The sequence below is a fragment of the Carcharhinus amblyrhynchos genome, chromosome 1 (genome assembly GCF_965287045.1).
Source record: "Carcharhinus amblyrhynchos chromosome 1, sCarAmb.v2.hapA, whole genome shotgun sequence".
Taxonomy (NCBI): domain Eukaryota; kingdom Metazoa; phylum Chordata; class Chondrichthyes; order Carcharhiniformes; family Carcharhinidae; genus Carcharhinus; species Carcharhinus amblyrhynchos.
The window spans coordinates 172,647,985-172,672,943 of record NC_137324.1 but is presented as its reverse complement, the minus strand read 5'-3'; the positions used below and the strand labels follow the sequence as shown (position 1 = coordinate 172,672,943).

The 24,959-nt window shown below is 46.5% G+C and overlaps 1 protein-coding gene across 4 annotated transcripts in view; it reads right to left on the bottom strand.

Moving 5' to 3' along the window:
• ccser1 (coiled-coil serine-rich protein 1) overlaps nt 1–24,959 on the bottom strand; it is a 1,158,875-nt gene that overhangs the window by 917,142 nt on the left and 216,774 nt on the right. The gene's annotated exons all lie outside the window — the stretch shown is intronic.

Below are 24,959 nucleotides of genomic sequence, written 5' to 3'. Positions count from 1 at the left end.
ATTCATCATCTTATACGTCTCAATGAGATCTCCCCTCATTCTTCTAAACTCTAACGAGTACAAGCCTAGTTTATTCAGCCTCTCCTCATAGCTCAACCCCCTCAACTCCGGTATCAGCCTAGTAAACCTCCTCTGCACTCCCTCCAAGGCCAAAATATCCTTGCGCAGGTGCGGCGCCCAAAACTGCACACAGTACTGGTGCAGCAACAATAATCTTTCCCTCAATGTCAACAAAATGAAGGGGGTTGTCATTGACTTCAGGAAGCTTAGAGGAAAGCATGCCCCTGTCTATATCAATGGGGACGAGGTAGAAAGGGTTGACAGCTTCAAGTTTTTAGATGTCCAGAGCACCAACAACCTGTCCTGGTCCTTCCATGCCGACACCATAGTTAACGCCTCTCCTTCCTCAGGAGACTAAGGAAATTTGGCATGTCAGCTCCGACTCTCACCAACTTTTACAGATGCACCATTGAAAACATTCTTTCTGGTTGTATCACAGCTTGGTATGGCCACTGCAAGGAACTACAGAAGGTCGTGAATGTAGCCCAATCCAACACGCAAAGCAGCTTCCCATCCATTGACTCTGTCTACACTTCCCACCACAAAAGCAGCCCAGATATTCTCTCTTCCACTTTCTTCCGTCGGGAAGATACAAAAGTTTGGGGTCACATACCAGCCGACTCAAGAACAGCTTCTTCCCTGCTGCCAGACTTGAAGACACTTACCTTGCATTAAGTTGATCTTTCTCTACACCCCAGCTATGACTGTAACACTACATTCTGCACTCTCTCGTTTCCTTCTCAATGAACAATATGTTTTGTCTGTATAGCGTGCAAGAAACAATACTTTTCACTGTATGGTAATACATGTGATAATAATAAATCAAATCAAATGTACTTTTTATTCTTACTATTTTTCTATAGCAACGTAAATCATGCCCAACACTGGCAAATGGATGATTTGTTTAATAAAGGTATTACAAAAGGCCTCATCTACAAGATGCACTGCAACAACTCACCAAGCCTCCTTCAACAGCACGTTCCAAACCCACAACCTCTACTACCTAGAAAGTCAAGAGCAAAAATACAAGGGAACAGACTACCTGCAAATGTCCCTCCAAGCCTCACAACATGCTGACTAGGAACTAAAGTTCTTGAAGTTTATTTATCAGTGTCACAAGTAGGCTTACATTAACGCTGCAATGAAGTTACTGTGAAAATCCCCTTTGAAAACATTACAAGTTAAAACATCAAAACTACAAGTTTCCCTCCAAGCCTCACACCACGCTGACTTGGAACCAACTCTTGACAGGCGGAGGTGGAAAGGATGTTTCCCCTTGTGGGAGAATCTAGAACTAAAGATCACTGTTTAAAAGTAAGGGGACACCCAATTAAAACAGAGATGAGGAGAAATATTTTCTCTTGGAGAGTTTAGACTTTTTGGAACTCTCTTCCTGAAAAGATGATGGAAGCCGAGTCTTTGAATATTTTTCAGATACAGGTGGATAGATTCTTGGTAAGTAGCGGGATGATAGGTTATCACGGGTAGACAAGATGTAGATTTGAACTTACTATCAGATCATCCATGATTTTATTGAGTGGCGAAGCAAGTTTGAGCGGATGACTGCCTCGTCCCGCTCGTCATTCACGGTTGCTGGGTCAAAATCCTGGTACTTCCTCCCTAACAGCACTTTGGGTGTACCTACGCCACACGGACCGCAGCAGTTCAAGAAGGCGGCTCACCACCACCTCGCCACAACAGTTAAGGATGGGCATAAAACGCTGGCCTTCCCAGCAGTGCTCACATCACATCAACGAATAATTTAAGAAGTACCGTCTTTAATCCAGCATTTCACAGAACTAATCAGACAAAACCTGATTTGAGTCAAAGGGAGAGACATTAAGACTGGTCAACAAATCTTGGTGAAAGAGAGGAGAAGGAGGCAAAGAGGTTCAGGAGGAAATTCCAGAACAGTAGCCCAGATGGAAGGTGGCCCATGCACTATTCATAGAATTACAGAACCTATAGAGTGTAGACCATTCGGCCCATCGACTCTGCATCAACTCTCTGACAGAGCACCTCACCCAGGCCCTATCCCTGTAACCCCACGTATTTACCCTGCTTATCCCCCTAACCTACACATCTTGGGACACCAAGGGGCAATTTAGCATGGCCAATCCACCTAAACTGCACATCTTTGGAATGTGGGAAGAAACAGGAGCACCCGGAGCAAACACATGCAGACACGGGTGGCAAAATTTTCCTATCCCACCCGCCACGGGAATCAGGAACGAACCTTGCAGAGGTCTGCTAACCTCGGGCAGGATTTTCTGGTCTTGGGGCAAACGTGGCTGGAAAATCCCACCCGGGAAGAAGGTGCAGACTCCCGCAGACAGACAGTCACACAAGTCGGGAATCGAACCCGGGTCCCTGGCACTATGAGGCAGCAGTGCCAACCACTGCGCCACTGTGTAGCCCCCTTATGATAATGGTGGAGCAAGGGAATGGAGGCTTGTAGTTAGCAGTGTCAATGTATGTTCAATTGACTTTTATTGAATATATATTAACCATGTTTATTCAATTGATTTTTCAATTTATATATCCAATTCTCTTTAAAAAGCTTTGCTACTTCCACTTTCCACCATCCCTGCAGACAATGCATTCCAGAATAAATCATTTCAAGCGCTCTGTTAAGCCTGATAATGTCAAGGGCCTCACTCTATTAGTCCTGCTGTTTGACCCCCGAAAGGTATAATCTCTGTAAAAACAAAATAAATAGTCACGTTGAGAAACACGCTGCTAACTACAACCCAACCTGTAGGACAGCATCGCAGAAAGGCGAGATTCATAGAATCATAGAACCCTACAGTGCAGAAAGAGGCCCTTCGGCCCATCGACTCAGCACCAAACACAATCCCACCCAGGCCCAACCCCCATATCCTTACATATTACACCCACTAATCCCTCTAACCTACACATCCCTGGACACTAAGGGGCAATTTCTTAGCATGGCCAATCAACCAAACCCGCACATCTTTGGACTGTGGGAGGAAACCGGAATACCCGGAGGAAAACCACGCAGACACGAGGAGAATGTGCAAACTCCACACAGACAGTGACCCGAGCCAGGAATCAAACCCAGGCCCCTGGAGCTGTGAAGCAGCAGTGCTAACCGCTGTGCTACCATGAGTGATAAAGACTTGTTCTATTTGCTGATGCCTCTCTCTTTTTGTGCCTTCCTCCACCCCCCAAAGATCACAGCAGGCAGGCTTTATTCAGGACAATTCGATCAACAAACAAGGGCAGAGAAGACAGGAAGAAGCCTGGACGTGGCAGGACACTACAATGCGTGAAGCCAAGCTTCAATCAAGTCCAACAGTACGCTCCGGCCCAGAGACTAACTCACTGCCGGCAGGAAATGAAACACCATGAAGAAATAAAGAATAAGTTGTGTTTGGCTCATCAGCTACAAGGTTCAGTTGACACAAAACAGAATTCCATTTTAAAACCACAAAACTTCTGTCGCCAAGTGGCACCATCCCAGTTGTCACTAATTTTAGATTGATGTGTTGCTTGGATGGCATTTAGCAGTGCTGATTCCCACTCTGTCTTTTTCAGTGTCACAATAAATCTTCAGCTCATCCTATTCATTTCACTGTTAATTTATTTGGGGGTGGGGTCATTCACAGACATCAATATTTCTTCCTATTCAACAAACCAGCAGAAATTTACCTTTTCAATACTATGTCCAACACACCACTAAACGTTTTATTTTTATTGAATATATATTAACAATATCTATATATTGTATTGGCCATGCTAAATTGCCACTTGGTGTCCCAAGATGTGTAGGTTAGGGGGATTAGCAGGGTACATACATATATCAATCAGAGCAAGAGAGAGTGAGAGGCAGACAGTATAAAATAGAAATAATTTATGTATGGTGAGGGGGAGTGGGCAGGCTAGTTAGCTTAGTTGGTTACAGAGCTAGCATGTAGAGCTGATTATTCAATAACATGGGATTCTCTCCCTGTTCTGGCCAAGATGGACTCAGGGTCTACCTCTTCACCCCACCTTTGGTGAAACATGAGGCATTTTGCCGTGTTTCAACAATTAATTAGCTTTTTGGCAGAGAACTCAGAACACGCACACACTCACGCACCCATACACACACGAGGGTAGCACAGTGGTTAACACTACTGCCTCTCAGTGCCAGGGACCCAGGTTCAATTCCTAGCTTGGGTCACTGTCTGTGCAGAGTTTGCATGTTCTCCCCGTGTCCGCGACGGTTTCCTCCGGGTGCTCCGGTTTCTTCCCACAGTCCAAAAGACATGCTGTTTAGGTGCCGGAGTGTGGCAACCAGGAGATTTTTGCAGTAACTTCATTGCGTTGTTAATTTAAGCACATTTGTGACATTAATAAATAAACTTAAAGTTTAATCAATGTACTATCTAACATTATCTCTGTCTCATACAACACACAAATACACATACACATGATGGGTGTGTAGATACAACAGATATGGTCAAATTAAATCAACTTGTTGATTTCAAGCTCGATCCATTATAAAATCATTACAGTTGCATCACACTAACAGCACCTAATGAACCAGGACCAAACTAACAAAAAGGCCACAGAACTGGCACAACAATTTCACTGAAGGTTTTGGTTGGGATAAGCAGGTTGCTCAACGCAGACATCCAGTGGACTCAACTTACCGCATTAGCGGCTCTCACTGTCGCAAGTCACTGATGGTCATCACGTTTCACCAGGGAATGGGAGATGACAAGGAAATAGGATGGGAGCGTGGGCCTGACACATTCCTGTCAATATCTGCAATGTGGCAGGCATGGAGTGGCTGGCCAGGATAGGGGTTGGGGTGGAAAGGTGAAGGTTGGATTCGGGAGGCAGTGGTTGACCTTGCTGCCTCAGGTTCTGTCACTGGTCTGTCCACTTTGGGATGGACAGCGGAGGAAGATCCAGACCATTTCAGTTAGGCTAGCCGAGGCTTACCAGGAAGCACAAAGGTCAGGAAGAATTCTATCGGGAACAACAACTATCTTCTTTTAGTTTTGTCCTTGATGCTTTTGCTAAAGATCTTTCTGGAGAGGAAACTGCTCCTCAAAAATATAACCAAAAATTACATATTATTTATGAAATGCCCAGCATTTCTGAAGGGAGATTCAGAGGTGTACCACAGAAAGCATTCATTCTGGTCGTATCACAGCTTGGTATGGCTCCTGCTCTTCCCAAGACTGCAAAAAACTACAAAAGTCGTGAATGAAGCCTAATCCATCACGCAAACCAGGCTCCCATCCATTGACTGTGTCTACACTTCCTACTACCTCGGAAAAGCCGCCAGCATAATTAAGGACCCCATGCACCCTGGACATTCTCTCTTCCAGCTTCTTCCGTCGGACTAAAGATAAAGAAGTCTGAGGTCACGTACCAATCAACTCAAGAACAGCTTCTTCCCTGCTAATATCAGATATCTGAATGGACTTACTTTGCATTAAGTTGATCTTTCTCTACAACCTAGCTATGATTGTAACACTACATTCTGCACTCTCTCATTTCCTTCTCTACAAATGGTATGCTTTGTCTCTATAGCACACAAGAAACAATACTTTTCACTGTATGCTAGTACATGTGACAATAATAAATCAAATCAAATCAAAAAAGGAATGATACACACAGAAGGGAGTTGTTCAGCCCATTATGTGCATGCTAGCTCTTCAAAGGAGTTATTCAGCAGGTTCTCATCCTTTGCTTACCCTATATGGCCTTGCAAATCTTCCCCTTTTTATATAAACATAAGAACTAGGAGCAGGAATGGGCCATCTGGCCCCTTGAGCCTGCTCCACCATTCAATAAGATCATGGCTGATCTTATTGTGGACTCAGTTCCGCTTACCTGCCTGCTCACCATAATCCTTAATTCCTTTACTGTTCAAAAATTTATCTATCCTTGCCTGAAAAACATTCAATGAGGGAGCCTCAACTGGGCAGGGAATTCCACAGATTCACAACCCTTTGTGTGAAGAAGTTCCTCCTCAACTCAGACCTAAGTCTGCTCCACCTTATTTTGAGGCCATGCCCCCTAGTTCTAGTTTCACCTGTCAGTGGAAACAACTTCCCTGCTTCTATCTTATCTATTCCCTTCATAATCTTGTATATTTCTGTAAGATCTCCCCTCATTCTTCTGAATTCCAATGAGTACAGTCCCAGTCTACTCAGTCTTTCCTCATAAGGCAACTCTCTCAACTCCGGAATCTCCTCTGCACCCCTTCCGATTCCCTTTTTGGAAGTTACCATTAAACTTGCCTCCCCCTCCCTTTTGAATAATGCCTTGTAGATCACAACAATTCAAATCCTCTTCTTCACTTCTGTCTCCAAAGGCAGGTCCAACCCATAAGTAGCACCACAAACCCCACCACAGGGGAGGCAAGGAGGTAGGCCAGAATGGGGAAATCAAACTCATGGTAGCATGGTGGCATAGTGGTTAGCATTGCTGCCTCACAGCGCCAGGGACCCGGGTTCAATTCTGTCCCTTGGGTCACTGTCTGTGTGGAGTCTGCACATTCTCCCTGTGTCTGCGTGGGTTTCCTCCAGGTACTCCAGTTTCCTGACACGTTCCAAAGTTGTGCAGGTTAGGCTGATTGGCCAAGCTAAATTGTCCTTTAGTATCAGGGGAATTAGCAGGGTAAATGTGTGGGGCTGTAGAAATAGGACCTGGGTGGACTTGTGGTCGATGCAGACCCGATGGGCCTCCTTCCACACTGTAGGATTCCATGATTCTATCTTTGATTCTACGGCCGTCAAATTTAAAGATTACACTTAGCACACATCAGATGCACAAGTTTCAAGTATCATTTCAAACATTATACAAGTTCAAAGGTATCCCAATGCAGTCTACTATTTTATACAGTGTATTTACAAGAACACATCACAGTGGATGACTTATTCCACTGTTTCGGTTTATTCCACACAAACGTCCGTCATCAAATATTTATTTTCAGGTGTCCATTTTTAAAGAAACACTGACCCACACTGGCCATCCAACCAACAAACCCCCACAAGGAATCTGAGTTGCTTTGGCAATGTATACTTTAACATGCAATGTTATAGCCCAGAGAGCAATGGAAAAAGTAAAGATGGAGACTCCAATTCTCCTTTCCATCACAGAGCTGACCAGGAAGTTCTCTCCCTTCTGATCACTGGTGTGCGTTGGAGAGATTTAAAAGCTGATGCTCGGCCTCTTTAGGTGCATTATGAGTGCGCGTTACAAACCTGGCTATCAAGTCCTGGAGCACGGGACATGAACCCGCAGCTTCTGGCTCAGTAACAGGGATGCTACCCATCGTGCTACAAGAGCTCTAACTCCAATTCTGCCTGTGCATTACGACTCTCACCAACTTCTGCAGATGCACCACAGAAAGCATCCTTTCTGGTTGTATCACAGCTTGGTATGACTTCTGCTCTGCCCAAGACCACAGAAAACTACAAAGGGTTGCAAATGTAACCCAATCCATCACGCAAACCAGCCTCCCATCCATTGACTCTGTCTGCACTTGCCGCTGCCTCAGCAAAACAGCCAGCATGATCAAGGGCCTTAAGTACCCCAGGCATTCTCTCTTCCACCTTCTTCCATTGGAAAAAAGATACAAAAGTCTGAGAACATGTATCAACCAACTCAAAAACAGCTTCTTCCCTGCTGCCATCAGAGTATTGACCAGGCCTATCTTACATTAAGTTGATCTTTCTCTGTACCCTAGCTATGAGGTTGGCCTATTTGGAATTTGAACTCCCTGATTAAGGAGTCAACTGAGGGTCCAATCAGGGAATTTTTTTCCTCGAATTTAACCAAGAGTGTCAATTCCTCTGGCACCCCTGAAGGTAGACTGCTGACTGCGAGCACTCTGTGTACTGCTGTTGGAATTGTAAATAAAGTACAATGTTAGCAAGTGTGAGGTTATCCACTTTGGCAGGAATAATAGTAGGAGGGACTACTATTTAAAGGGCGAAAAGCTGCAGCATGCTACAGTGCAGAGGGACCTGGGGGTCCTTGCGCATGAGTCGCAAAAACCCAGTCTGCAGGTACAGCAGGTGATCAAGGCGGCGAATGGGATGCTGGCCTTTATAGCGAGGGGGATAGAATATAAAAGCAGGGAGGTCTTGCTGCAACTCTACAGGGCACTGGTGAGGCCGCAGCTGGAGTACTGCGTGCAGTTTTGGTCGCCGCATTTGCGCAAGGATATTTTGGCCTTGGAGAGAGTGCAGAGAAGGTTCACTAGGCTGATACCGGAGATGAGGGGGTTAGACTGTGAAGAGAGACTAAATAGACTGGGTCTGTACTCGTTGGAGCTTAGAAGGATGAGGGGGAATCTTATAGAGACGTATAAGATAATGAAAGGGATGGATAGGGTAGAGGGAGAGAGATTCTTCCCTCTCAGAAAGAACAGCAGGACTAGAGGGCACAGCCTCAAGATGGGGGGGGGGGGAGGTGGAGGGGGCGGCGGGGTGCAGTTTAGAACGGAGTTGAGGAGGAACTTCTTCACTCAAAGGGTGGTGAATCTCTGGAATTCTCTGCCTGTTGATGTGGTAGAGGCTACCTCGCTAAATATATTTAAGACACGGGTAGATAGGTTTTTGATAGACAGGAGAATTAAGGGTTATGGGGAGAAAGCGGGAAAGTGGAACTGAGCCACTTCAGATCAGCCATGATCTTATTGAATGACGGGGCAGGCTCGAAGGGCTAGATGGCCTACTCCTGCTCCTATTTCTTATGTTCTTATTATGTAAAGGGATTTGGTGAAGGGACTTCTGCCTCTGAAGATTTTATTACAGACTGTAACACTACAATCTGCGCCCTTTCCTTTCCTTCGCTATATATGGTCTGATGGAGAGCTGGCAACACTCCCATCACTATCCACAGCTGCAACGTGCATGTAAATGTGTGTGTTGCTCAGCAACACTGTTTCTGAGTGAACAACAACACACCGCACACCTTCTCCTCTGGAAAACGGAAACGAGAAGAGGAAAATGAGAGTCAGAAATCTCCGACTGATGACAAATGCTTAAACACAATCATACATTTTACCCCAAGTTAACAGTTTTTGACCACGTGTCAGACATATTTAGTTCAAATACAGGCAACAGCAAGGATAAAGCTCAGTGGTGTCAGAAACATGCAACCATATAACCCCCACAGTACGGGAGGAGGCCATTCGGCCCATCAAGTTTACACCGATTCTCCAAATGCCCAGACCTACTGGCCCTGCCCCAGCCCCATCCTATCCCCATAATCCATGCAATTACCATGCCCAATCCACCTAACCTACACATCTCTGGACAGTAAGGAGTGATTTAGCATGGCCAATTTCCCTAACCTACACATCTCTGGACGCTAAGGGATAATTTAGCATGGCCAATCCACCTAACCTGCACATCTTTGGACATTAAGAGACAATTTAGCATGGTCAATTTCCTTAACCTACATATCCCTGGACACTAAAAGGTGATTTAGCATGGCCAATCCACCTAACCTGCACACCTTCGGACACCGAGGGGTGACTTAGCATGGCCAATCCACCTAACCTGCACATCTTTGGACATTAATGGACAATTTAGCATAGCCAATCCATCTATCCTGCATGTCCCTAAATACTGAGGGACAATTTAGCATGGCCAATCCTCCTAACCTGCACATCCTGAATACTCAGGGACAATTTACCATGGCCAATCCACCTAACCTGCATATCTTTGGACAGTGGGAAGAAACCAGATCACCCAGAGGAAACCCACGCAGATGCAGGGGGAATGTGCAAACTCCACTCAGACAGTGACTTAAGGCTGGAATGGAACCCGGGTCCCAGGTGCTGTGAGGCAGCAGCGCTAACCACTATGCTACTGTTCCGCCCATTTAAAATTGACTCTCTAAGCTCACATCCACTTTGGTGAGGAAATATAGATCTGCAATGACCCATGAAACGATGCCCGGGGGAAGGGAATAAATAATCCAGAAGTGAAATACACCTCATTGTAATTATAGCAACAAGCCAACTTTATCTCAGCAAAAAAAATCACCAAAAATCCAAATTAAGCAGAAAGTCATCATTTCAGTTATAGTTTGAGGCAAGGCAGGAATTAAAGTTACAGCTGAAAAATTCCACCTTTTGGAAAAGATGAATGACGATTTCTAATTAAATTTCTCCCTTGCCAATGTTCCTACATCAACTTTGAAGCTTATAGATATCCCCGGAACTGAAAATCTTCTGAGAATTTGCTTCTGGACATTGTAAGCAAGTGAATCTTAACTTTCAAACCCAGCGAGCAGATGAATAAGCAGCACACATCTGCAGCACTGTGTGTTAGTGTGCCTCCCAGAGGCTGCCCCTGTGTGTCACTCCCCACTCACCTGATGTGGTCTTCGATCCCCTGGAGAAACACTGACACGGCTTTGCCCTCGTGTAGCATTTCATCTCAGCTGCGCAATCGAAAGGAGGGCTCAGCAAGCGAAACTACTAAATGGGAGCAGCATATAAAGACAGAACTGCAATAGGCGTTGGTTGGATAATAGCGCATCAACATTTCCACACAATTATTATATCTCTACAGTGCAGAAGGAGGCCATTTAACCCTTCTTGTCTGCGCCAACCAGACCCATCTCCGTAACCCCATATATTTTCCTTCCATCTTCTTCCGTCGGGGAAAAAGATACAAAAGTCTGAGGTCACATACCAACCAACTCAAGATCAGCTTCTTCCCTGCTGCCGTCAGACTTTTGAATGGGGTTACCTTTCATTAAGTTGATCTTTCTCTACACCCTAGCTATGATTGTAACACTACATTCTGCACTCTCTCCTTTCCTTCCCTATGAACGGTATGCTTTGTCTGTATAGCGTGCAAGAAACAACACTTTTCATTTTATGTTAATACATGTGATAATAGTAAATCAAATATTTACTCTACTAATCCAGTTGCCACGAAGGGACAATTTAGCACAGCCAATCAACCTAATCTGCACATCTTTGGAATGTGGGAGGCAACCAGAGCGCACGGAGGAAACCCACGCAGGCATGGGGAGAATGTGCAAACTCCACACTGTGACCCCAGGCCAAAAATGAACCCGGGTCCCTCGAGCCGTGAGGCAGCAGTGCTACCCACTGTGCCGCCCGTAGCAGTTCCCTCATTTTTACAATCCCCTTCAGTCTACTCATATTTGCATCCAGATTACTCCCCCCCTCCCCCACCGCACCCCCACCCCCACCCCTGTAGTTGGTACCAACCCGTTTACTTGTCATCTGGTACGAGATGAGATGGAACTATCCTCCAACTAAAGGTCGGGAAGCCCAAAACCATGACCTTTGCTGCTCCCCACAAACCCCATTTCCTAATCACCAATTCTGGCATCTCTCCGAGGATTGGCTTGATTTGATTTATTACTATCACATGTATTAGTATACGATGAAAAGTATTGTTTCGTGCACACTATACAGACAAAGCATACCGCTCATAGAGAAGGAAAAGAAAGAGTGCAGAATGTAGTGTTACAGTCATAGCCAGGGTGACAGAATGATCAATTTCGTGAGACATTCAAAAGTCTGATGGCAAGAAGAAAGAAGCTGCTCGAGTTGTTTGGTGCGTGACCTCAGATTATTGTATCTTTTTCCAGACGGAAGATGGTGGAAGAGAGCATCTCCGGGGTCCTTAACTACGCTGGTCGCTTTTCCGAGACAGCGGGAAGTGTAGACAGAATCAGTGGATGGGCGGCTGGTTTGCGTAATGGACTGGGCAACTAGGGTATTGGTAACCCGCTTAACCCCTAGCTGATCGTCTGCCCCCGAGTGGCGCACCTCGGAACGGCCGACTCAGTGAAACAAAAATGCAGTTTGCTGACGATCTATGAACTTTCGTCACGCTCCCCTCACCAGCCGGCAACATTCAAATCAGTGCTTTGAGAACCTTGACAGGAGGAGAGAGTCCGGAGCCAAGCAGGCAGCAACGATTCTGACCCCCTGTCCCCCTCTTAAACATTCTCTGGGCTCACGTAAAAATAAGAGATCTTGGAGATAATTTAGCCCCACTGTGAGAATACCATCCTTCTGCTAATGTCTTGTGGGGGAGAGTTCCACAAAGGTACCACTAATACTGTATTAATGACCTCCATAAAAAATACAACACAGGATCATCTTTTTACACCGCAAATTAAGATTTTTTTCATCTGCTCAGTTGTGCGGGTAATATTTATAACCAATCTTGCTAAAATGTCAACGGACGCTGCGAAAAAAAAATCCCTTTCCCACAGGTGCAAGAACAGTGTGATAATTTCCTCATTAATAGCTATTTCCTCTTCTATTAAGAGGATAACCAATAGAGTATAGAAGGAATAGGGTCTACGCAGAATATTAACTATTGTCTGCGATCAACCACATAATTTAAAGCAGCAGGGTTTTCTAATTACATCCATCATTAACGTCTATCATTTCAGCTGTACAGCCACACATATTTATCTCCAGCTTACTTAATTGGACATCCTATTTCAATCTTTCTAAACTCCTCACCCCACCACTAAGTTTGACCGTCAAAAGTTTATTACAATTAGGACAAAGTGTAGGGCAGCTCAGGGAGAGGCCCTTCCTGTGCTGTGGCCCAAGACTATCAGACAGTCCTTTATATTCCCGCTCCCAATGACTATCATGATGTCCTAACTGAACGACAAATTATAAGCCCTCCTTTCCGTACTCGATCAGTATCCCTCTATTCCCTCCCCGCTCATGTACCCGTCCAGATGCCTCTTAAATGTTGCTAACAGGCCTGCCTCCGCCACCTCCTCTGGCAGCGCGTTCCAGGCACCCACCACTCACTGTGCGAAAAACCTCCCCTGCACATCCCCCTTCAACTTTCCCCCCTCTCACCTTGGACCTGTGTCCCCTTGTAATTGGCACTTCCATCCTGGGGAAAAGCCTCCGACTATCCACCTTGTCTATTCCTCTCATAACTTTGTAGACCTCTGTCAGGTCTCCCCTCAGCCCCCATCTTTCCAGTGAAGACACTCCGAGTTTATTCAACCTCTCCTCATAGTCAATGGCCCTCGAGACCAGGCAACATCCTGGTGAACCTTCTTTGCACTCTCTCCAAAGCTTCCACTTCCGTCTGGTAGTGTTATTTATTTTTTAAGTTTATTTATTAGCGTCACAAGTAGGTTTACATTAACACTGCAATGAAGTTACTGTGAAAATCTCCTAGTCGCCACGCTCCAGAGTCCGTTCAGGTACGCTGATGGAGAATTTAGCATGGCCAATGCATCCTAACCAGCACCTCTTTCGGACTGTGGGAGGAACTTAAGCACCCGGAGGAAACTCATGCAGACATGGGGAGAATGTGCAGACTCCGCGAAGACAGTGACCCAAACCAGGGATCGAACCCGAGTTCCTGGCGCTGTGAGGCAGCAATGCTAACCACTGTGCCACCGTGCCTTTCACAGATCCTCCACTTGTGTCAGTGTGGTGCTTCTGGTTGATATCTTCTCGCTAATATTTATCCCTCAACCAACATCACTGCTGTTTCAGGGAACTTGCTGATGAAGGGACACTGGCCTCTGAGGAGTTATTTCAGGCACATTTATATGAACCTATTAGACAAAAAAATTGGGTTGGAAGAGAGAGCTTTCATGACCCAAGTTGGGTCGTGTTGTGGGTACAGGCGAGGAGGCGAAAGAGAGGTGACTAAGTCTATACTTGTAGTGGAAATAAAAGGGACTGTTTGACATAGCCTGGGAGAGAAGGAAGGGAAAAAGGAGGAGATAATGGGTGGAATTTTATGAGATTCTTTTCTAAGTATCCATCTGGTCTAAAAATGGGAAAGTTCCAGATGTGTTTTTTGGGTGAGTTTTCACACCCAGTCTTACGCGCGCTGTCTCTATTAAAAAAAAGGGCCAGTCAGTTTCTAGCCAGACAGGCTGTGGATGGGGCTTAACTCACCAGGCAGCCTAAAGAGGGAGCTATTGCGCATGTGCAGACCTCTGATGCCGCATATCTGGGTGTCATAAAATCACACCGGTCATGAAAACTGGCGCCAATTACTCAAGCTGCTTTATGCCTGATTTTCTGACATTTTCCAGCCACAAAACGGGTGTAAAGCAGCTGTAAAATTCTACCCAACGTGTGTTCCGGATGGTGGGGGGAAAATGGAACCATCTAGGCAAAGTTAGAGAGGTGCAGCCATAACTTAGAATTTATTTTAATATTTAAGCTTTTCAAAAAGAACTCAGGATGTTGGTGCTGCTGGTTTCATTTGTTCTCCCCCTGAACAGACATTGGGTAGAATTTTACGGCCACTTGACGCCCATTTTGCGGTGGGAAAATGTGTAAAATTGGGCATAAAGCGGCTAGAGTGATTGGCACCGGTTTTCACGACCGATGTGTTTTACCACACCCACATTTCCGGCACGGTCAGCATCAGGTGTCTGTACACGCGCAATAGCTCCCTCTACACACTATCTGGTGAGTTGAGCTCCACCCACAGCCTCTCTGGCTAGAAACTGACTAGCCCATTTTTTTAAGAGACAGAATTCGTAAGATTAAGGGTTGTTCCTGAAGCAACAACTGACAAGCTTGTTCAGCCACATTGATAGGCAATGAATGTGGCACTGGGGTTGCATCCAGACCAAACCAGCCTCTGTCCTTACAGACCATTAGTTGGGTTTTTCCTGCAACATTTGCACTACAACATCGACTCATAGCCAACCTTTCACTTCCACATTTATTTACTAAAACTGGACTTCTTAAATCCATATTTAACCCAAGCTTCCTACATTAGCAGCTCAGCATTATTTCTCAATTAAACCATCCACCCTAGCACAGGAACTCAGTCACTGTGAGGGAAGGCACGTACCGAGACATTAAACTCCAGCGAGAAAGTGGAGCAGAAAAAATAATCGGTCAGGTGTAAGGTATAACAAGTTTCTTAGCATGTTCAACGTGGTTGACACACAAGCAACAAGCAAGGGGCTGAGAAACACAATACCCCAGGAGGGCTTTGAAGAAATCCAATTAGACCCATTGACAATGGGGCTGTGACTCGTCTTCCCCACTCACAAACACACTCAGAAGACAAAGGTTACCGCACTCCATGGATCTGAATTACTTCCCCGCAATCGTGCGCAGGTTGGCGCATCAGCCCTGACCCGGCTCCTGGCTCTCTGAGTCACCAGTGCTTCCGGCTGACTCTCAAGTTAAAGCTTCGAGTTCAACTCCCCTTCATCTACACCCCTTCCCCCCCACCCCCAATTCCCCTCACATACAGCAAGCTCTGCTTTGTAAAGTGAGACAGAAAGAAATCTCACAACACCAGCTTAAAAGTCCAACAAGTTTAACTGTAGCCAACGCCCCAAGATTTCGGAACTCATGGCTCCTTCGTCAGGTGGGTGGGAGTTCTGATGTTGTGAAAGTGAGAGGCAGAGAGGAGAGGGGGAGGGAGAAAAACACACACACGCACATCACCCCTGTGATTCCCTCCAGCTCACCGAGAAACAGAAGCACTGCTCTTTTCAACTGGCCCTTTATTAGATTCCTTTTAATCAACCGTTCCTTCTCCTCTTGGCAGGGTGGTGGGACAGGGGCTTTGTTGTTTCGGTTTGATTTATTATTGTCACATGTACTGGGATACAGTGAAAAGTGTTGTTTCTTGTGAACTGTACACATAAAGCATACCGTTCATAGAGAAGGAAAGGGGAGAGTGCAGAATGCAGCGTTACAGTCACAGCGAGGGTGTAGAGAAAGATCAACTTAATGCGAGGTAGGTCCATTCAAAAGTCTGACAGCAGCAGGGAAGAAGCTGTTCTTGAGTCGGTTGACACAGGGCCTCAAGACTTCTGTATCTTTTTCTTGAAGGAGGAAAGTGGAAGAGAGAATGTCTGGGGTGCGTGGGGTCCTCGATTATACTGCCTGCTTTTCCCGGGACAGTGGAAAGTGTAGGCAGAGTCAGTGGATGGGAGGCTGGTTTGCGTGATGGACTGGGCCACATTCACGAACCTTTGTGCCTTTGTCAATGGGGTCCTCGCTGTTCTTGCTCATCATGGGTCTGCAGCTCAGTGGCGCAGTGGCTCGCCCTGCTGCCTCACGGCGATAGGGAACCCAGGTCCGATTCCCAGCCCGGGGTCGCTGTCTGTGTGGAGTTTGCACGTTCTCCCCGTATCTGCGTGGGTTTCCTCCCACAGTCCGAAGGCGTGCGGGTTAGGTGGATCGGCCGTGCTACACTGACCCACAGCGTCAGGGGAACTCGCAGGGTAAATATGTGGGGTTGCGGGAACAGGCAGGGGCGGGTTGGGATTGTGGTCGGTGCAGACTCGATGGGCTGAATGGCCTCTTTCTGCAGTGTAGGGATTCTATATGCAGTGGCGCTTGGCGCTTATACAAGTGCCCCACTCGACCCAGCTCTGACTGGGTAAGGGGTGGCCCGCACACTAACTGGACTGTAACTGTGGACGTTCACCTCGGATCCTGTCCCGAACTTGCTGGATGGAGTGGGACTGCAGGGAGGTTTCCTGCATCAATCTCTGTGACAGTGAAAACGTCTTGTCCTCCTTTTAATTCACCGCTGACGCCCACATTACTCTCCCGTTAATACGGCTTCGCAGCTGCAGGTCAACAGTCAACAAATCCTTGCCTCAGCGAGAGGCCTCCACTCCAATCGGAGGCCAGGATCAGCACTCAGCGAGGTATTTATCCAGGTTCCAACATCGGCAATAACAGATGGGCCAGAGAGCGGGCACAGATCACACCGGTGACAGGTGCGTCACAGTGTTATTTCACACCTCTGACAGGGCAGTGAATCACTCGCCTCCGAAGTGAAAATGACTTATTCGAACTCTCCCCCCCCAGGGCCTGGCAACCTCTTCAGCAGCCCTGTCACTGCCGCAGAGCCAGAGACTGGACGGATCTCCGCCCCCCCCCCCCCCCCCCCCCCCCCCCCCCACCAGCCCGGTCAACTCAACAACCTTGACCCCCCGTCACAGGACAGGGTGGTGGGAGAACACCGGCCATGAATGCTGGAGATACTGGCTGCAGAGTTTCCCCCAGTAAAGGCCTACTGTAGTTCCGTGAGCCTGCAGTCCCTTCCCCCATCGGCTATGCCGACTTTCCAAGGTATTGCCCCACAGCGCCAGGGACCCAGGTTCGATTCCCGGTCTGGGTCACTGTCTGTGTGGAGCCTGCATGCTCTCCCCGTGTCTGCATGGGTTTCCTCCGGCTTCCCCCCCACAGTCCAAAAGACACGCTGGTTAGATGCGTTGGCTGTGCTAAATTCTCCCTCAGTGTAACCCGAGCAGGCGCCGGAGTGTGGCGACTAGGGGATTTTCACAGTGACTTCATTGCAGTGTTAATGTAAGCCTACTTGCGACACTAATAAATAAACTTAAACATGAATAGGGCAGGAATGGAGGGGTATAGAGGCAAAAGGTCGTTAGTTTAGAAAGGTGTCGTGTGCTGGCACAGGCTTGGTGGGCCGAAGGGCCTGAACCTGTGCTGTACGGTTCTTTGTTCTGCTCTTCCAAGAACATCTGCCTGTCCCCCCCCCACCCCCCACATCTGCAGTTCATTCATTCGACTCATCAGCCATCTCGGAATCCATCGGACAATCCTCAATCCCAAGGAGCTGCCCTAGGAGAAGAGGGCCGAACAAAGATATTTCTATCAAGGAACAGTCCCACTCAGTACCCCTCCGTTACGACTCTCAGCAACTTTTACAGATGCACCATAGAAAGCGTTATTTCTGGTTATATCACAGCCTGGTATGGGCTCCTGCTCTACCCAAGACCGCAAGGAACTACAAAAGGTTGTGAATGTAGCCCAATCCATCACACAAACCAGCCTCCCATCCATTGACTCTGTCTACACTTCCTGCTGTCTCAGAAAAGCAGCCAGCACAATTAAGGACCCCACGCACCCCGGACATTCTCTCTTCCACCTTCTTCCATCGGGAAAAAGATACAAAAGTCTGAGGTGACGTAACGACCGACTCAAGAACAGCCTCTTCCCTGACTTTTCCTCATCAGACTTTTGAATGGACCTACCTCGCACTGAGTTGATCTTTCTCTAGTTATAACCGTAACGCTACGTTCTGCATTCCCTCGTTTCTTTCTCTGTGAACAGTATGCTTTGTCTGTGTAGCGCGCAAGAAACAATACTTTTCATGTATACTAACACACGTGACAATAATAAATCAACTCAAATCCTTGACACGTCAGAAGCTTGCAGAGACCGACGGCAACCACGCCGCATCAAGGCTCTGTGAAACTTTGGGGCTAGAACGTGGATATGTGTGTGCAAATCACACCGAGGCATTTGCCTTTCAAACAAAGTGTGGCTGCGGTTGCATAAATTCAAGTGGTTTCCCCAGCCACTGGAATGCACATCATCATTATTCATGGTCTTAGTCTGACATCTTGTGGCAGATATAGGTATAACATGATTCATTTTGAGATTCAATTTCGCTAACAAATATAACAGGGGATAAACGTGCTTCAGGAAACGTTACGCCATCGAGCCGCGGTACCTCAAATCTTAGTGAAGAATGAAGCTTTGCGTGCTCAGTTACTGTGTTCTGAGACTATGAGGCACATGGTGGTCCCCACGAAATATGATCATTCCAACTGACTGAACAAAAAACATACTACATTTATATAGCAATTCTCATGGACAAGGTGCCCCAGAGCACTTTATGGTGAGTGGACATTTTTCAAGTGCAGTCACTGTTGTAAAACTTAGCAGCCAATCTGCATACAGCAAGTTCCCAAAAAAAAAGCAACATAATCATGTCAAAAGAGGTGGTTTTACAGATATTGGGCAGAGTGGGGTAAATAGTGTGCCAAATGTTCCATGCGATTATAGTACCATAGAAAAGGTACAACACAGGAGGCCATTTGGCCCATCTTATCCATGCCAGTCTGAGAACACCCAGGTGCCCTTTGTAATCTCACCTTCCTTTTACAGATGCGCCATACAGAGCATTCTTTCTGATTGTATCACAGCTTGATATGGCTCCTACTCTGCCCAAGACCGCAAGGAACTACAAAAGGTTGTGAATGTAGCCCAAACCATCACGCAAACCAGCCTCCCATCCATTGACTCTGTCTGCACTCCCCACTGCCTCAGCAAAGCAGACAGCATAATTAAGGCCCCCCACGCAACTTGGACATTCTCTCTTCCACCTTCTTCTTTTGGGAAAAGATACAAAAGTCTGAGGTCACGTAGCAACTGACTCAGGAACAGATTTTTCCCTGCTGCTGTCAGACTTTTGAATGGATTTACCTTGCATTAAGTTGATCTTTCTCTACACCCTAGCTATGACTGCAACACTACATTCTGCATGCTCTCCTCTCCTTCTCTATGAACAGTATGCTTTGTCGGTATAGCATGCAAGAAATAATACTTTTCACTGTATATTAGTACCTGTGACAATAATAAATCAAATCGAATTAAATTTCTGTATCAGCAAGTAGTTAAGGTCTGGAATGCACTGTCTGAGTGTGGTGGAGACAGATACGCACAGCACGTGGTTAGGATCTGGAACGTACTGTCTGAGAGTGTGGTGGAGACAGATTCGCACAGCGAGTGATTAGGATCTGGAATGTACTGTCAGACAGTGTGATGGATGGAGCTTCATTTGAGGCACTCGAGAGGAATTAGATTATGACCACAAAACAAAGAATGTTGAGGATTACGAAGGAAGTTGAGGGGAAATGGCACCAGAGGAATGGCTCCAGAGAGAACTAGCAATGATACAATGGGCTGAAGGACCTTCCTCTATGATTTGAAATAACAATGAGTTGTTGGCAGCAAAATTCTGCAGGGATAGTCTAAGGCTCTGAAAGTCATTGCATCCATTCAAGTTCATACTTAGAAAGAGCTCGAAACAGTCAAAACCATTAGCAACAATAACTAAACCATGACTTTCTCCACTTTCTCAGGAGGCTAAAGAAATTCAGCATGTCCACTGCTCTCACCAACTTGAACAGAGGCACCATAGAAAACATCAACTCTGGTTGTATCACAGTTTGGTATGGGCTCCTGCTCTGCCCGAGACCACAAGGCACTACAAAAGGCCGTGACTGTAGCCCAGTCCATCACTCAAACCAGCCTCCCACCATTGAGTCCGTCTACACTTTCCACTGCCTCAGTGAAGCAGCTAGCATAATCAAGCACCCTCTCTTCCATCAAATTAAATTAAATTTCTGTATCAGCGAGTAGTTAAGATCTAGAATGCACTGACAGTGTGGTGGAGACAGATTCACACAGTGAGTGGTTAGGATCTGGAATGTACTGTCTGAGTGTGGTGGAGACAGATTCACACAGCGAGTGGTTAGGATCTGGAATGTACTGTCTGAGAGTGTGGTGGAGACAGATTCACACAGCGAGTGGTTAGGGTCTGGAATGCACTGTCTGAGAGTGTGGTGGATGCATCAGGAAAAAGATGCAAATTCTGAAACCATGTACCAACCGGCTCAAGAACAGCTTCTTCCCTGCTGCCATCAGACTTTTGAATGGACCTACCTTGCATTAAGTTGATCTTTAGATCTGCACCCTAGCTGTGACTGTAACACTGCATTCTGCACCCTCTCTTTTCCTTCTCCTCTATGTACTGTATGAACAGTATCCTTTGTCAGTACAATGCACAAGAAACAATACTTACCACTGCATACCAATACACATGACAACAATAAATCAAATCAAATGGTTTTTGGACACAAGCCAATATTGTGCAAGGCTATGCTGCTTCTATCGTCAAAATGGCTAGACTCATGCACCTCAGGTACCAGGGAAGCAGCTGGGCTGGGGGTGAGGAGAGGGGCATATTTGTCTCCCTCCCAACAAATGACCCATTTCCCTCCTCCAGTCCAACTGTCTCCCTGGCACCAGCCACCTCCTGGCGGTGTGGGGAGGGGGGGCAGATCTGCCCCACCCTCTTTACCTCTCCCCCAGGTCAGGGGGGAAACCTAATGGAGTGAGGGGAGGGATGGTGGGGGGGAGAGAGAGAGAGAGAGAGAGAGAGACAAGAAAATCACATGACAAACCTGAGAACAGAATCGCTGCATTTAAGGAAAGTTTTTAAGTAGGGAGAAAGGTAATGAGGGAAGAAGGGATAGAAATATTTGTTGGATAAGTCAGATGAAATAGGGCGGTCGGAGGGTCAAATAAACATAAAACTTAACATGGACAGAGGGTCAAACAGTTTCTAGATTAAGTTTAAAGTTTACATTAACACTGCAATAAAGTGATACTGTGAAAAATCGCCTAATTGCCACCCTCCAACGCTTGTTCGGGTACACTGAGGGAGAATTTAGCATGGCTAATCCACCTAATCGGCTCATCCCTGTGGGAGGAAACCGGAGCACCTGGAGGAAACCCACGCAGACATGGGAAGAATGTACAATTTCCACACAGGCAGCGACCCCCCCCCCCCCCCCGCCCCCCCCAAAGGCTGGAATTGAGCCCAGGTCCCTGGCTCTGCGAGACAGCAGTACTAACCACTGTGCCACCCGATGCGGTAAGCTGGATATAACTCAGTGTAAAATAAGCTGATCGTGTAGCGTGGGAGCGGCTATAAATCTCACTAAGGCAGGAAACAAGCAGCTACTTCCATACAGCCTGATGTACTGTACAAGCATCTTAAATTACAACAATTAACAACGTGGAAACGAAAGACTGTGTGAGTACATCGAAAAGAGAGGAGGGTTTGAAATGAAGGATATTTACAGGACTGGCAGCTGAGAAAAACATCAGCTAACTGAACATGAACAGTCCGATATCACATTTCCCCGGGGTTTGCTCTATCTGGTGAAATCCAGGCCTTTCATGCCTGCTCATTCTCCAGGAAACAACGGCAGTCAGTGATCTGAATTTCAACAGATCTGCTGCAATGATGGAACTTTTAAGAATCTGTCCATTGATTAATTGTGGATGTTGAAAAATTCAGGGCCAGTTGAAACGGCGAGAGGAGGATTGGGAATCTTGGACAGCGGCTGAAGAGGGGAAACAACGGGGAGCTTCCAACAGGAAGGCAGTCTGAGCGACCCCCAATATGTAAGCTGCATCCGCAGCGACAACTGAGACAGGACACTGGGGAGTAAGATTCACATCACTGCTCAAAGTGATCTGGTGAAGCAAGAACATGAACAGAGAACGCATCTGTGCATCAAACACACCCCTGCTGCAGACTGGGAACATAAGATCAGAAGAAACAGGAGCTGGAACACGACATTTGGCCGCATCAAATGGGGTGCTTGGCACGGCTGCCTCACAACACCAGGGAGCTGGGTTCGATTCCCAGCCGGGGTGGCCGTCTATGCAGAGTCTGCACATTCTCCCTGTTTCTGCGTGGGTTTCCTCCGGGTGCTCTGGTTTCCTCCCACAGTCCGAAAGACACGTTGGTTAGGGTGCATTGGCTATGCTAAATTCTCCCTCAGTGTACCCGAACATATGCCGGAGTGTGGCGACTAGGGGACTTTTACAGTTACTTCATTACAGTGTTAATGTAAGCTGAATTGTGACACTAATGTATAAACTTTAACAAAGTTCATCTTCTACCTTAACTCCTCATTTTCACTCAAGCCTCATTACCTGAATGCCCTTGGTATCCAATAATCTATCAACCCTTGTCTCGAGTCACTCCTAGTACAGATACGAAGACAACAAAATAAGTAAACACATTTTGCAGCATTTCATTTGACTTTTGGCAGTTGAACTGTGGACAATGGACTCTGCGGCCAATGAAGAATCTATCATGGAACAGAATGAAAGAATATCATGTTCATTTGTAAGATTCTTGTTGTATAAGGATGCATCAATTAGTACAGATGATGGGGATTACAGACAATTCAACCCAATGTTTGCTCAAGAGCAAAGAGATCAAAATTCAGTGGACCTTCGATGAATTTGAAATAGGTTCCACCAACTTTCCATTGTACTGTGATAGCCCCTCTTGATTTGATTTGATTTATTATGGTGAGTATTAACATACAGTGAAAAGTATTCTTTCTTGCATGCTATACAGACAAAACATACCGTTCATAGAGAAGGTAATGAGAGAGAGCAGAATGTAGGGTTGCAGTCATAGCTAGGGTGTAGAGAAAGGTCAACTTAATGCAAAGTAAGTCCAGTCAAACGTCTGACAGCAGCAGGGAAGATGCTGTTCTCAAGTCAGTTGGTACATGACCTCAGACTTTATCTTTTACCCGAAGGAAAAAGGTGGAAGAGGGAATGTCCGGGGTGCGTGGGGTCCTTAATTATGCTGGCTGCTTTGCCGAGACAGCAGGAAGTGTAGACAGAGTCAATGGATGGGAAGCTGGTTTGTGTGATGAATTGGGCTGCATTCATGACCTTTTGTAGTTCCTTGCAGTCTTGGGCAGAGCAGGAGCCCATACCAAGCTGTGATACAACCAGGAAGAATGCTTTCTATGGTGCATCTGTAAAAGTTGGAGAGAGTTGTGCCATACTGATATGCCAAATTTCCTTATTCTCCTGAGAAAGTACAGGCATTTCTTTCTATAATGTTTTCTTAACTATAGTGTTGGCATGGGGGGAGGGGCGGGGGGATTCCAGGACAGGTTGTTGGGATCTGGACACCTAAAAACTTGAAGCTTTTGACCCTTTATACTTCAGCCCTGTTGATATAGACAGGACTATGTTCTCCTTTATGCTGCCTGAAGTCGATGACCATCTCCTTCGTTTTGTCAACATTGAGGGAGAGATTATTGTTGCTGCATCAGTTCACCAGATTCTCTATCTCATTCCTGTACTCCGTCTCGTCATTGTTTGAGATCTGACCCACTATGGTGGTGCCGTCAGCAAACTTGAGAATCAAATTGGAGGGGAATTTGGCCACACAGTCATAAGTGCATAAGGAGTACAGTAGGAGGCTGAGAACACAGCCTTGTGGGGCACTGGTGTTGAGGATGATCGTGGAGGTGGTGTTGTTGCCTGTCCTTACTGATTGTGGTCGGTGAATTAGGAAGTTCAGGATCCAGTCACGAGGGAGGTGTCGAGGCCCAGGCCCTGGAGTTTGGAGCAGAGTTTCATGGGAATGGTAGTGTTGAAGGCTGAGCTGTAGTCAACAAATAGGAGTCTGACATAGGGTGTCCTTGTTATCTAGATGTTACAGAACTGTGGGCCAGGCAGACGGTGTCTGCTGTGGACCTGTTGCGGTGGTAGGCAAACTGTAATGGATCCAGGTCATCCGGGAGGCTGGAATTGATTTGTGCCATGACAAATCTTCCGAAGCACTTCAGAATGATGGATGTCAGAGCCACCGGCCAATAGTCAGTAAGACATGCTGCTGGGCTTTTCTTAGGTGCCAGGATGATGGCCGTCTTCCTGAAGCAGATAGAAACTTCAGATTGTTGTAAGGAGAGGTTGAAGGTGTCTGTGAATACCCCCACCAGCTGATCCACACAGGATCTGAGTGTGTGTCCAGGTACCTCATCTGGGCCCGTCACTTCCCGTGGGTTGATCCAAAGACCTAAGATGTTAGCTGTCTCAGTACAAGGGATTTTCCGAATGTGCTCACCCCAAAACTGGAAAATCCTGCCCGAGATCAATGGATCTTTGCATAGTCCGCCCCCTGCCCGCTACGATTCCCGTGGTGGGCAGGATGGGAAAACTCCTCATTTATCGGTCTAACATATCACCTTATCTTGAAAAGGACTTTTGACTTGTAACAGGGCACATAGGGAAACCATATCTGTTGACTGCTTTTAAAATAACAGCAGAAGTTGTTCTAAGACAGAGAGACTGACAGACAGGCATCAAACCAGCCTTAGTCAACCACACAGCCAAGGCAATAACTGCCATATCTTGAAAAATGGGAGAAAGACTCTCTCCTATCTATTTCAACTTTAAGTTCGGGTGGCAAGCAACCTGTTAGCAACTCAAATACAAGACGCCTCACACCTCACTGAGAATC